This window comes from Hoplias malabaricus, chromosome 7 (genome assembly GCF_029633855.1).
Source record: "Hoplias malabaricus isolate fHopMal1 chromosome 7, fHopMal1.hap1, whole genome shotgun sequence".
Taxonomy (NCBI): Eukaryota; Metazoa; Chordata; class Actinopteri; order Characiformes; family Erythrinidae; genus Hoplias; species Hoplias malabaricus.
This window is the reverse complement of record NC_089806.1, coordinates 32,405,594-32,412,014: the sequence shown is the minus strand read 5'-3', so window position 1 is coordinate 32,412,014 and position 6,421 is coordinate 32,405,594.

Here is a 6,421-nt window from a genome sequence, read left to right as displayed (position 1 = left end):
GAAGCAGCGAGACGAGACAAGTCATTGGATAAATGCTGGGCTTTGTCCCGCCCATCGGATGCTCAGCGTCTCTGGGGGTCTATGGGGCAGTGGGCTGGCCTCGGCTGGCCCGGGCGCTCAGCTTCTGCATGGTGATTGGATAATCTGTCTGAGGCTGAATCCCTTTTTGATTGACAGCGAAATGAGCGAATCAGCGATCCTTTGGTGTAAAGATCCGTGGGAGCACAGGCGGACACACTTCACATGGGCCAAGGCCGTTTAAGCAGCCTAGCTCCGCTGGCCATTGAGAGGACACTAGTCAAGTCCCTGGAAAAGACGCCTTGTTGGTACGACAAGGTCACAGATCATTTTCTTGAGAAGGAACGGAGGGTAGAATTTAAGTATAAATAAACCAACACATTTTATGATGTAGGCCAAAATTGAGCTTCCCCTCCTTGAAAGACCAGCATCCGCCACTGTTTAATATGTAGTATAGTTACAAGTGTTAAAGTTGAGTGTACTAAAATATGCACAGTGCATACTTAAAATCAGTCTATTTTTAAGTATGGTAATGATGGACACTACTGTCCTATAATCCAACAGCAAACAGAATGACAGGAGCTTCTCTGCATGGAACATTTTGGTTCTGTCCTAAATAGTGCCCTACTCCCTACACAGTGCACTTTACAGATTATAGAATCTATATTACAACACACAGATGGTGCAATAAATTTTAAACAGAGGGACAAAGCTTACATCAAATATATACGTTTTTATTATCTAAAATACATTGCACTATTTTTGTGCAGAAACCGTTATTTTATGGCCTACACTGTGCACTACAGAGTGTGGAGAGAGGTATGAGTTTCAGTCTTATATAAATAAAACGGCAGACAGCGCTGCAGCTACAGCTTATTATGACACATGTTGTCATTGCAACAGTACATCACATCTTGTTAGCAAGAAACAGTGTGGTATGTTAATATTGTGTGTGGTGGTCTGACAAACTCAGTATGGATGCACCGATTATGGGGATTATATGTTGATGCAGACATAATACATGTACATATGTACCAGTGCCAATACTGATGCTAATATATATATATATATATATATATATATATATATATATATATATATATATATATATATATATATATAAAGTAGCAGTCACATATCTAACTGTCTAACTGGTCCTTACAGAGGGTGTTCACAGCTTTAAACTCTTTAAAGGATCTACACAAACTAAAAAAAATTTGAATATTAATAAATAATGGAAGTTAAATTAAACAACACACACAAATATATATATTTGTGTGTGTGTGTCTGTGTTGTTTAACAAGTTGAGGCATTAGAGGATTTTGTTTTTGGAAATAACATCTAAACATATTATTTTGATGAACAGAGATGAGTTTTGAGGAATTAAATTTATGACCTGAGCAGGAGTTCAGGTGCAAATTCTCATGTATTATATCTTACTAAAGAGGTCAACAGACATAGCGGTGAGGTCCTGTAGTTGGGGTTGAGCTTTTCATTTTGGCAGCTATTTTGCATTGCATTTTCATGTTTTTCTACTTTCACAATTGCATTTAACTTTGGCCAAAAATCCTCTTCATCCAAAACCAGGGAGTAGTTGTGATGGAATAGTCCGGTGAGTAATAGATTCTAGGCAAAATCAATAATAATCTTTCTTTGAAAATTTTAAGCTAGAACTGTTTTTTTTTTTTTATAAATACTATCTGCCTGGGGATTATGGGAGCACAAATATGAGTAGTCAGCACTCTGGTGGTAGGTAGCGGAGGAAGTCAAGCAGCAAATGTGTGCATTTGAACAGAGATATCAATCATATCAATGCTGTCTTCCCTGAGGGTTTCCAGAACTCCACATGGCTTAATATTACTCTTGACATGTGTAGTGGGCTTCCATTTGAAGGACAGCTACTGGATTGTGGTCCCTCTTTTTTTCCCCATCTCCTTATTTTGACACTTTGGAATTCGTAAAGGATTGATGAACATATACAGGAGCCACACTTATTGTTTATTTTCTTGGTAGCTGTGAATAGAGTATTTTTTATTTTAATTTCACTATGCAACATGTTTCTTGAGGAACTGTCAACAGACAAAAAAATATCTGGAATCCACCTTGCTCAATGCCTAGAGTCAGCTAGAGGGGTACAAAACCCCCAGCATGTACTGTGAAGCAGTGGAACTGTATTCTCTGAAGTGACTGTGCTTCATCCAGTAGCTTTGGGATGAGTCGATATAGTGTTTGTGATCCCAACAAATCACCCTTCACAAGCATCTGACTTGGCTGAATACAATCCAGTCCTCAGAGAAATGTATTAACAGCTTTAACACTGAGATAAAATACTAATTGTTTTCACATTATTTTCAGAATGAGGTAATTATTTCAGACTAAAGTGCCAAATATTTCAAGGTTAATGTCATATTTTCAGATGATGTTTTTTTTAAGATTAAAATAGCAAGTTTTCAAAACTAAAGTAGAAATTATTGAGATTAGTCATTTTTTTCAAGATTAATCATGCAATTATTTCAAGACTACAGAAGGAAACATTTAGAGATTAAAGTAGTATTTTAATATTTTATTTTATTATAAATAAAATAGTTTATTTATGATTAAACCACAGCAATTAAAGTATTTCTAGCAAATCAATATCTGCTCCTTTCACTAAATGCAGGTTTCCTTGCACTTCATAAACTCTACCATAAAGCGTAGACCCACAAGCACAATGAGATTTCCTAAAACGCACTTTGTACAGACATATGTTGAAAATCGATTATATCAAAATATTATGTATTATTTTTATTATACTTTAGAAATTTACCTTCTAACAGCTTTGAAAGCAGGGTGCTGCAGCCAGGGGCATAGTAAACGGTGAGGGGGTGTTTAAAACCGATTAAGATTAAGATGATTGTAAATTGTCAGGTTAAAATATGCTACGCAGTGGTCGGCAACCCTAGGCACACAATTGATCAACAGCCATATTAATAATAGTGTTAGTCTTATAATGTACTCCTTCACACTCACATGTTCACTGAATCACTCATATGCACTCAATCACCCACATACTTAGCGGTCAGGAGCTGCTTCACAGGAGGCACTGATGGTGATTTTGCACTATATGAACATGACTTACATGACTCAACTTGACCATTCTATTAGGCAAATCTGGTACCTGGTTCCTGGAACCGGGTACATTTTTAGTCCAGGCTTACGCCTGGTATGAAGCAAGCTGAATAAAAACTTAATGTGATGTAGCACTGACTCACCAGAGAGACTTGTTTACTCTGTGAAATGCAGACCTCCAGCACAACCTAGCCACTTGTAAAATCTCTCAAGTTACACCAGGACAAACAGTAAGTGACATTTGTTTTTGTCCAACTCACAACAGCAGCTCATAAAATTACATTATCAAGAGGTTTAAACACTCCTTGAAAATCATGAAAATCTCCAGAAAGAACCAAATGTGCAACAAGAGGTGAATACATGAATAATCACCTAATGTTACCATCACCTTTATCATGGTTTTCAAAGCCTGCGGTTTCCATTATAGATGGCGTTTTGTAATGTCACAAGCTACATTTCATGGGACATTTGTACTAGTGGAAAAGCGACCAAAGAAAAGCATGTGTTGCGGCAAGTTGTGTCAAGCTCATGCCATGCAATGCATTAGCTCCATAATTCTCCCATAATGAGTCACATTTAGGAGGTGCTAGGTTCATTGACAATGTGTCCATTTTTTTAAACAATGGAGGTATTTTGGTGGGATGCATTCACAGATTAGCTTTCAAAGGGCTAGTGAATATTAATTCTTATAGCAGGCAAGGGTCAAAATCCAGACAGGAGAATTCAATGCAGACAAATCCATAATTAAAAACTGGAAAAATAAGTTAAGGGTAACAAGTAGAATCTACAACCTAGGATCTGCAATTTTATGCATATCTGTGGAGATGATTCAGTCTGTGAGCACAGCTGAATGTCTCCACTATGGGTGCACTTTGACATAGCTGAATTTGCTAAATGCGATGGGATTGGTGTCTACCAATTTTGGGGCGTATTTAAAGAGACACTTTTTATAGAAGTTCTGTGCATGATGAGAGTTGAATTTTTCCTCACTTCGCCTCCTCATTCCAGGGAATTACCGCTGACAGACAATTCTACATTATCTACTCAGAGTAGCCAAATCAGTCTTTGCCCATTGAAGCTGTCTTTCCATAAATACATATATTCATGTGAATCTGCTGGAGCTACAGCACTTCCTCAATCTTCTAATTTTATGGTTGAGAGGCAAACAGCTTATTTGAATAAATGAATCAATTATTGCTGAGTATAAAGTGTTTGATTAAGCGGGATAATTGTCACCATTATTTGCACAAAGCATTATCATTCCTGCTACATGCATTTCTTTCTGAGTGGCGCTTCCTCCTTAAAGTCCAGGATGAAAGGCAGTATTTTTACAGCAGTCGCACCTTTCATAGCAACTAGGGCAAACCCAGAGCATTTTTGTGCCTGATTAAACACAATAACCCATAAATGGTGTGTCTTAATTCACGCATGGCTTGTGCTGATCACCAAGAGCAACAGAGCCCTGGCAACACACACAGTAGTGTACCACAGAAGCAATTCTAAGATCAGTGCTTTAGGTGTGCTGAGCACCCAGTGAGACCAGACATGCAAAGGGATGACTGTTGTATTTTGTTGTTAAAATAATATGTTTAACCATATGTTTCTATGGTTTTAATATTTTGGCCAGCTTATCAGAGGCAAATTTGCATTAAAAAAGTGCCCAACACAACTAAAGTGTACTGGGAGGTTGTTTATATTTTGAACATTTTTCAAAATAAATGTAGTTACATAGTATGCGATAAACCATACAGATAGTATTGACATGCACATAGGAACATGGATGCAAACTCTTCAGTAATCTGATAAGGAGAAAACTCAGAGTCTATATGAGTCACTCAGTAATCAGATTTCAAAATCAGATCTAAATACTGGACTTATGTATTTATTGTTGCTCAGCAGTTGACAGTTTTAAAGATGAGATATTTCTGCTAAATACACTGCTTAAAAACACTAAAATAACACATCCTAGATTTCAATGAATGAAATCTAGTGAAATGCATTGAGAACAAAACAGAAAATGATCAATGTAAATCAAAATTATTACACCATGGAGCTCTGGATTTGGAATCATACTCAAAAGAAAAGTGTAAAATCAAATTACAGGCTGATCCAACCTCAGTAGAAATCACTCAAGTTAAATGAGTTAAAATGAGGCTCAGTAGTGTGTGTGTCCTCCACGTGCATGTATGACCTCCCTACAACACCTGGGCATACTCCTGAGGAGGTGGATGATGTTCTCCTGAGGGATCTCCTCCCAGACCTGGATTAAAGCACCAGTCATCTCCTGTACAGTCTGTGGTGCAACGTGCCGTTGGTGGATGATGTCCCATATGTGCTCAATTGGATTCAGGTCTGGGGAAGGGGCAGGCCACTCCATAGCATCAATGCCTTCATCATGCAGGAACTGCTAGCACACTTCAACCACATGAGGCCTAGCATTGTCTTGCATCCAAAGGAACCCAGGGCCCACTGCACAAGCATATGTTCTCACAATGGGTCAGAGGATCTCATCCTGGTACCTAATGGCAGTCAGGGTACCTCTGGCTAGCACATGGAAGGCTGTGTACCCTCCAAAGATATGCCTTGCCACACCATTACTGACCCACTTCCAAACCGGTCAGGCTGGAGGATGTTGCAGACAGCAGAACATTCTCCACGGCGTGTCACGTGCTCAGTGTAAGCCTGCTCTCATCTGTGAAGAGGACGGCACCAATGGCGAATCTGCTAATCTTGGTGTTCTCTGGCAAATGCCAGTCACCCTGCATGGTGTTGGGCTGTAAGCACAAGCCCCACTTGTGGACGTCGGGCCCTCATACTACCCCCATGGAGTCTGTTTCTGACAGTTTGCGCAGAAACATTGATATTAGTGGCCTGCCGGAGGTCATTTTGCAGGGCTCTGGCACTGCTACTCCTTACACAAAGGAGGAGGTAGTGGTCCTGCTGCTGGATTGTTGCCCTCCTACATCACAATCAGTGTTGCTTCCTAACTGGACAGGTTGATTTCACAGAAGTGTGATTGACTTGGAGTTTTCATTGACATTGTGTTGTTTAAGTGTTCCCTTTATTTTTCTGAGCAGTGTACAAAAAGTTTAAGTCACTACAAATCGCAAAATTATTAGGCTACAATAAAATACATTTTTAATGTTTAGCATTTTCTAGGAAACTTGTTTTTATCCACATCGGTTGGTGCACATACAGCAGATCTGCAAAACTGAAAGAAATCAGCAAGTATTGACATGCCCTGAAAAATGTATTCCTGTGTTTTAAACCAGTTTAAAAAAAGGACTGAGGGACA